The sequence below is a fragment of the Eumetopias jubatus genome, unplaced genomic scaffold (genome assembly GCF_037043125.1).
Source record: "Eumetopias jubatus isolate StellerSeaLion01/CBP00866 unplaced genomic scaffold, mEumJub1_p1.0 scaffold_13, whole genome shotgun sequence".
Lineage (NCBI taxonomy): Eukaryota > Metazoa > Chordata > Mammalia > Carnivora > Otariidae > Eumetopias > Eumetopias jubatus.
In genome coordinates, this window is record NW_028274819.1 from 34,278,737 (window position 1) to 34,287,712 (window position 8,976).

Here is an 8,976-nt window from a genome sequence, read left to right on the forward strand (position 1 = left end):
ATTACACATGTCACCGAGCGCTGGTTCTTTCCTTCAGTAGTTTGGTATATTGTCCAATGCAGGTGATATATTCAGAGATTTTAAACTCTGTAGAAAATTTATGGTAATAGGATTGCAACTACTTATTTTGTTATAGATTATGTAGGTTGAAAAACGATTTGAGAAGTTTATATTTTCACAGAACAAATAAAATGTCATGATTTTTATGGCATGGTATGATCTAATAAAGTGTCTCCTAATCTGTCAGTTTCACACACTTAAATTGTGTTTAATCCTCCCCATGCTCTGTGTATGCAGGTGTGTCTACTGGGAGATGATGATGTAGTCTATATTACACTAGTGTTCATGAGGTAGTATAAACCTGGAAAGAATCAAAGTGGATAAGTGCTATAGGGAGAGAAGACTTTGGTGGAAGGACAGAGTGAAAAGGAGTGATAAGGACAGAGTTCTATATAGAAGGCCCCTGGGCTAGGAGTGCAAATGTGAAAAAGCGTATAATCAGCCAGAAGGGCCTCAGGCCTTGACTACAGCTCCCCTTAAAGACTCCCCAATAGCTTTGACTATGCACCAAATCTGGTGTGGGCAGGGACGCTTTCTCACATGATGCTTTCCAGGTAAGGCCTTTGTAATTGCCTATATTCAGGCTTGAAAAGGCATACCTAGCTTTTGGCAAAGATTTGTACTTTTCAAATTCCCCGGAATATCAAATACCCCAAATACAATGGTGCCCTTTCTCTGAGGACAGTTCTACAATAAGAAAATGGAGAAAGAGAAAAGACAAGTAAAAATATCAATGCATTTAGCTGGGTGGGTAGTGTCAGATGCCTGTAAGCCTCTTTTGAGTGTTTCCCAGTAGAACTCAGAGAGAAGAAAAGAAAAAAGAAAAAGAAAAAGAATGTGAAAATGAATAAAGGAAACCTAATTCTAAATGGAGTTGGAAAGCAATGAAGGGAGGGTTCTCACTCAGAAGCTACTTGTTGCAGCTTACTTTACATACCCCGGTAGGAAGCAGCTTACTTTACATAACCCAGCAGGAAGGACGATTTTCTCTTTGCCCAGTAACAACCCAACCAATGAAAAACTGCCACAACTCAGCCAATGAAAAGCCACCACAACCCAAATTCTCATTTGCCTCCAGTGAAACTTCATTCCGAATAGCCCCTCCCAGTACCCTCCTTTTCCTCTATAAAAGCAAATCCTTCTCGTTTGTTCTTCAGACTTGGCTATGGTTTTCCATAGTTTACATGTCCCATGTTGCAATTCCTCTCCTATTCCTGAAGAAACTCATTTTTGTTGGTTAAGTAAGTGACTATTTTATTTTTAAGGTTGACAGTAGATAATCAAAACTGTGGATAGTTTGGTATGTGGAGGAAATTTTATATAGAACATTTTAAAAGTTTTTAATGTCATGATATGGAAGAGTTTTTACAGGGATGTTAGTTAAAAATTCCACTTCTTGATTAAGAATTTTTTGAGGCTTTTCAGTTGGTAACATTCACCCCTGACACTGACAAGTGAAAAGGCAATGAATAGGGGTGCTGGGTGGCTCAGTCAGTTAAGTGTCTGCCTTCAGCTCTGACCATGATCCCAGGGTACTGGGATCAAGCCCCACATTGGGCTCCTTGCTCAGCAGGGAGCCTGCTTCTCCCTCTCCCTCTGCTCCTACTCCCTGCTTGTGCTCTCTCTCTCTCTCAAATAAATAAATACAGTCTTTAAAAAAGGAAAAGGCAATGAATAGACAGACATTTTTTGAAAAGGAAAAATGGCATCATTAGAGCTATGCTTTAGGGATTGCCATTTTTAGAACAGTCTGAAGGGAAAGAAATGGAAGCAGGAGAACCATTTAGAATGCCGCGTGTATAGTTCAGGTAAAGATGAGGCTGACCTGGAGTGTTTGCAATGGAAATCGATGGTACAGCATACAGGTATTATGTATATTTCATAATCTCACATATGTGGTTTGATAATTGGTCCAGGAATGAAAGATAAAGAGAGGCAACACGGTAAAAGATCTAATTTTGGAAAGACTTCAGTTGGTTTCCTGATTCTAACAATAACTAGGTATATGACCATGAATAAGTCTTATGCCTTTTTTGGTCTTAGTTTCCTCATTAATGAAATGGGATGCTTATAAATAACAGAGAACTGCTAGATTTCTTGTGAAGTTTAAATGAATTATAAGAGAGGCTTAGTAAATACTAGTGTGTCTATGATATGCTAATATAGCTATGGCTATTTCAATGAGATTATTGATCATATTTTTAGGGAAATGTTATTATTTCTAGAATTCTGAGTTTCTGCACAATGTAAAAACATTCATAAGACAGTGGATCATGAAATTCTATGCACTGTACATTTGTAGCCAAATCACAAGTGATGGGACTCAGATCTTCAAGGTCAGATTACACTTATTAAGCATAATTCTTAGTATTTAAATATATGCTTTGTGCTTACAAAACATTCTGACAAATGAAGTCCTAAATTTTTCACTATTAAGTTGATTTAATATGAAAATAGGCAATTATAGATGAAGATATAAAAATGCAGATGAAATAAAAATAAATATTGAGCATTGCATGCTACTAACAAAGTTATTTTGCCCAGCAGCATGTCCTTGTATTAAGAAAATTGTCCTTTAAAAATGTTGTGGGGCGCCTGGGTGGCTCAGTTGGTTAAGCGACTGCCTTCGGCTCAGGTCGTGATGCTGGAGTCCCGGGATTGAGTCCCACATCAGGCTCCCTGCTCAGTGGGGGGAGTCTGCTTTTCCCTCTGACCCTCTTCCCTCTCATGCTCTCTGTCTCTCATTCTCTCTCTCTCAAATAAATAAATAAAATCTTTAAAAAAATGTTGTGGATATTATATTGATCAGCTGTCCTGTAGAAATAATCCTACTATGTAAATTAGGAGAACATGTAACCATGTTGTATAAGTAAATGTAACATGCATTTTCACATTGATTTCTGCTGAGAATATAATTTCTTCATAATAATATCTTTGCTGAGACAGCTGTCCCCTATAGGTGAACATGCTCTGCTACATGTATAACAACAAAGAGTTAGGAACACTGCTGATTATTTCTCAAGTCTCCAGTCCTTCATTAAGTGTTGCAGGTAAACTAAATATAATCATGAACCTTGTTCTCACTACTGTATAAGTGACTGATAATCACTTATATTCCTCTTGTTAGTATAGAACTGTGATTATAAAAGAGTTGATTAGGAAAATGAGAAATACGTGAAGATATAAATAAAAGAAGAATAAAAGATTGTTGATAGCTATGGAAGTGATGAATATTTTATTAATTCTGTAGAGATTTGGAATTTCTAGTAAGAAAAAGTGAAAAGAAAGTATGACTTTGGAATCAGATAGACCTAGGTTCTACTTTTGGGTTTGTTAGTGACGAATTATATAACCTTGGACACATTTCAGTCTTTCTAACCCTCAGTTTCTTTGTGAAGTGAGGATTCTATCCTTTCAGAGAGAATTGCTATAATATAGGACATATGGATAACATCTTTCACAATCTAAGCATAGTTCAGAGCCACCATTTTCCTTGTGATGTTTTGTGCATATGTGTTTGTGTGTGAATTAGTAGTTTCCTTTCCTCAAAACATCTTCCTGCTACCTGTCAGAACAAAAAATTATATGTAACAATTTATGGTGACTATAAGATGAATAGTGACGCTAGTGTTGTGAGGTGTATACACAACTATGTGAAGTAGCACTAAGTCTCTGATACATATTAAATGCTAAGTAGATAATTGCTATAATTCCTCATCACCAAAGCCATTGAACAATGGTAAGAAGTTATGAAATTGGAATTTTAGATGAGACAGTGTGTGGGAGAGAAAATTGAATTTCACTGGGGGTCAATCACTCCCACTCCTACCCTGACCTGATCAATTTTCTACTTTTCTATTAAGATCCTAGTTAAATCATATTCATTTTTAGGAAATTAGAACAATATACTAAATTTTCCCATTACTTTCTTTAACTGCCAAGGACCTGTGAAGTGGATTCTCCGTGATGAACACTGTAGTCATCACTTATCCCAGGGAAGGGGTCTGGCAGCATCTCTGATGTCCTGGCTCACTTTCCATGTTTTTTCTTAGACTTTTGTCCCTAGTAGTTCTATTTTGCATGATGTCTGCTTTGTAAGAGGCTTCAAATGATTTGGTTTAGAGAAAACAAAGTGTAAATCCAAAATAAATATATTCATAAATACAAATTATATTTGAAATAGGAGATGGGCAATGCTTCACATTTTCTGGACTTGCTGCATAGAGCACTTTATGAGTAATAGAGTCTCAACTCATTGTGAAGATGCCCCAATCTCTTTGTCTGTAATAGTTCATCAGGTATATGTATTGTTCTGCTTATTCTGGCTTATATGAGATATTGTACAGCTTTGTGTAAGGCTGAAACTTAGGAGAGTTTTCTCTAAAAGTACCTGTAGTTGCTGCCTGGAGTGTCTCATCCGAAGTTCCCCAGAGTTAGAGTTGTAACAAAAGACTTTTAGCAGGGATTTATAAGTCCCATATACTGTGCGGAAATGATTTATTCTATTATTTTATGTGTTATAGGTACACTCCCTCTTCCCTGCTACAACATCCTAAGATGGTTTATATTTTGTACATTCATATGCACAGTAATAATTGTAAATCAAAATAATTAGTAAGTCAAATTGTAAAGTGTTGCTTTAAAAACACTTTAGTATATAAGTTGTGCAATATATATGTCTATGTTAGTTCCAATCTGTTCTTCAGGGCTGTTACTTAATATTTGAAGCTATTTAATCAGTTATGCATTCTCCAGGATGACATACTACAAGTCTTAAATTTGGACTATATGATCTTAACTTGACTGTTCCTTAATTACTAAATGACCTGAGAAGTAATTTTCTGTGGAGAAATTTCTGGTATGTGGATTCAAGATATGTGGATTGTTTATAAAGATTCTATAGACACCTTTGCCAAAAAATCCAAATAGGTCCCTGTATCCTTAGAGCGGAGCTCTTAGCTTTGGGCTCAGATTGGATCTGTGTCCCTGTACCTTAGAGATAAATCTTCCCTGATGAGACCAGAAAATTTGCCAAACCTGCTATTATGATATTGTTGCATCTAACTAAAAGGACTATTCAAAGGATATTTCAATGTTCTGTAAGAAAGAGAACTGAGACTTCACCTGTTTTACCAGAAGAGGATGTGGAACTTCTGTGGTACACATTTGCATATGTGTGTATACCTTCTCATTGATAAGTGTCTCCATGTGTAACAAAATTCAAGATGAAATTTAAATCTCGTTAAAACATACCATATGGTAGTGAATCTGTGAGGACAGAGAAATAGAATCATAATCAGTCACCAATCTCTCCCCAAAAGAACCCAACAACTGTGAAAGTGAAATTGGCTTAGTTCACATCTTGACATTAACAACTATAATAGCTAGCATCTGATAAATAGGGACAAAATATTATTGACATCCATAACATGTTGTAAGGATTAATTGTGATAATCTATGTAAAGGGCTCAGAACAGCATCTGGTTCATGGTAAGTTTCTATAGATGCAGTCATTGTATAATTACATCATTTTATGTGTATATGTTATTTTATGTATATATGTATATATTTTATTATTTTGCACATTTTACTTATTCCCACTTTCCTGAACTTTATTAAAGAGAAAGCAATGATAGTAAATCTCTAGAAACATAGTCAATTTTCTAGGATCCTTCCCTCGAAAATGTGACATTTGATTTCCAAATACATGCCAGAGCATACATGGTTCCCAGTTGTACTAAGTAGGTGAGAAGCTGAAATCCTAAAATATTCATCTTCCAACTTTCCCCAGCCTGTGGTCTGTCTTTGGATCAGCAGTGATTGCCTGAACAGCTACTATGGCTTCATGAATTTTTGTCTGTAGCTCTCTGAGCTCTTCCATAGGCAGCAACCACAGAAGTTGAGCAGCTTCGTTAAGAACTGCATCTCTTGTGTCAAAACCAAGACTATGTTTGTCTAAAGCAACAAGCAAGCCCTCTTTGATTTGCTTTAGCAACTGCATCCTTTGTCAGGAGCTCCTGTACGAAAATGTGAATTGCCTTAAGCTTTATTGGGTAATCATGATGCTGAATCTGAAGAAGGTTGGCCAAAGCCATTACAACAGCCTTAAAATCGAGATTATTTACATCGGAATTGATCAATGGCTCTGCATTTTTAGCTGCATTGTCAGCATTTTTTGTATTATCAGGTACCAAGTCCTTGTATTTTTCAGCATTATTTCCATATTCAAGTCTAACCGCTAAACCAAGAAGCCAGTCAATTGCTTCTTGTCGATCTTGAATCTTGAACAGACAGTTCACATCTGTGAGATACTGTTCAAAGAACTTGGGCTTGTCCCTGCTGTGGATGTTTCTTAAATTGCCTTTGTCTTCAATCTTGTAGTGTCTGATTTTCTGGTCTTTAAGCCGAACAATAAAGTTTCTAAATTCTGTTTCATCTTTGCAGTTGAGGTCATTGAAGGCCGTCAGCCTGTGTCAGAACATGGTCCCCACTCTGGTCCCCCAGGCTTTGGCCGGGTGAAGAGAGGCCAGGAGGAGTAGGCAGTGCAGGCACGGGCGACTCGGCAAGAGCTATTTTGTAACATTTAAACATGATTTTTCCAAAATGGTACCTTTAGTCCTGTTAGTCTTCATAATACTTATACATTTAATGACTGTATATAATAATAAGTTGTAGTATACCATTTCACTAATATTGTGTACTCCAGTTGCTTCCAGTCATTTGTCTTCCCTTTTGACAATAGATAATACATTGATGAACATCTCTATGCATTAACTATTTTGAGTTCTTTTGAGTTACAAGCATAAAATAAAATGCATGGGAAATGTTTTTATGACTATTGCCATATAGTACTTTGTTGTTTTTTTGAAAAGTTTACACAATTTTACAATATCAGTAGTACTATATCTACTCTTCAATTTTATTGCAACTTTTTGCAAGGGGCATTATAAATATAACTATTGCTAGTATTTTGTTTTATTTTTACTATTTTTTTCAAAAGATTTATTTATTTATTTTAGAGAGAGAGCATGAGCAGAAGGGGCAGAGGAAGAGAGAGGGAGAGAGCACGGGGGGAGGGGCAAAGGGAGAGGGAGAGAGAATCTCAAGCCAACTCCTGACTGAGCAGAGCCTGACATGGTACTCCGTTTAGGACCCTGAGGTCATCACCTGAGCCAAAACCAAGATTCGGATGCTTAACTAGCTGTGCCATGTAGGTGCCCCTAGTATATATTTTTTTAATATTGTTGACTCGGGGTTGTTTTAATACACATTTCTTTGATAATATAAACAGTGAATATATTCTTAGTGTGTTTACTATTTGCCTTTATTCATTTTTAATTGACCTCTGTACGTACATTATACTTTTAAAAAATTTAGTACTAAATATAAAAGTATATATTTAGTGTTTAGTTACTAATTGGTTATTAGAGTTAAAAAAACAGTTTAATTAGGAATTTTTATTTACAACACTAATGCATCTATTAAGATGAGTTGGCACATCATTACAAGATAACTCCAGATTTGATAGATGACTAGGAAACAAAGAAGAAAACTCTCTAGAGTTGTTTAGGGTTGCCATGATTCTCTTAATCCAGAGTTGCCTTATTGACTATGCTCAAAATGACTAATAAGGGGGGAGAGGCAAAAGTATGGAAAACTAACATTTGAAAAGGAAAAATTGAGAAACAAAATAAATTGCAGTTCTGTCAAAATTGCATTTAAAAAAAAAAACCAGGTAGGCTATAGTTCCCTTAAAATACATAAAACAAATAACATAGATGTTGACCTTAAAGCTTAATCAGCTGTGCTATTTACAGGAAAATATTTATCAAGGGACCAGGTAAATAAGAGTGAGTTACATGGAAAGAAACAGAGAAAGGGATTCTGGCATAAGAAAAATGAAGATAAATCTTGAATTATTAATTCTTTTGAATTTCCCAGTTGTTTTCCAAGGTAGATGATTGCCATAGTCATTAGACATTAGTACCAGAATTGATAAATAGTATATTTGAGCCAGGGGTCTCCCTACCCATTTGACTACCCTATGGTATAATTTAATTTGGTCATAATTAAGATGCCTCTCTGTTGAAATGCTTAAGTGATAAAGGAATGTTATGAAGGAGTGTAAATCCATTCAGGTTGGTATCCTATCTGGCTAATACAACACACATACTATAGTCTACATTTAGACTTCGCCATTGAAGCTAAAACTGACACACTTTCCTTGGAAATATGGTATAAGGTCTGCCCATACTGTTTTTGTTGTTTATCTAAAGTGGATAATGACCTTGTTTCTAACCCTGGGTTAATCAAATCAGAACCCTTTTTCAATTGATATATAGTAAGTAAGGACATTTATGACTATGAGTGAATGAGTTTGTAGATAAAGGAATGCTTTTTGATATTCTATAACTTAGGACAATTTCTGAGGCAAGAAAGAGAATTGTGGGATGAACACTCCATTATCTTACCACACATAGTCCTTTATTGCACTGTCATTAGGCATATCCAAGTCCAAATCACAACTCCATTATTCTTGATTATATATCTCCTCAATTTTTCTGGGTCTCATGCTTAATTCCCTACATAATAAAATATAATAAAACACAACTTGGTATTATTGAAGGGATTAAAATTAGTTCCCTCATGGAAATCTTCCAGTAAAACACCTGGTTCAAAAAGGAAAAGAACCCCTAAAATGCAATGTCTCCTTCCTTTTCATGTATATTCTAAAATACATAGGTAGTGGGGTAGTGAGGTGGGACTCCTGGGTATTCCGAGGGCAGTTGCTGTCTGTGACTGAAGAGTCGAAAAACATGTAAAATATTTTCCTTAGTATAAAACTTATAGTTTGGGTGTTTTTTGACACCAACCACCTGTTCTTCAATGCTCCAATTCTCTTATTCTCTGACACTG

The 8,976-nt window shown here is 35.8% G+C and overlaps 1 pseudogene; it reads right to left on the reverse strand.

The window, feature by feature from the left end:
* Nucleotides 1–5,830: 5,830 nt before the first annotated feature.
* Nucleotides 5,831–8,566, reverse strand: LOC114220032 (tRNA-splicing ligase complex subunit RTRAF pseudogene; annotated as a pseudogene).
* Nucleotides 8,567–8,976: the final 410 nt, after the last annotated feature.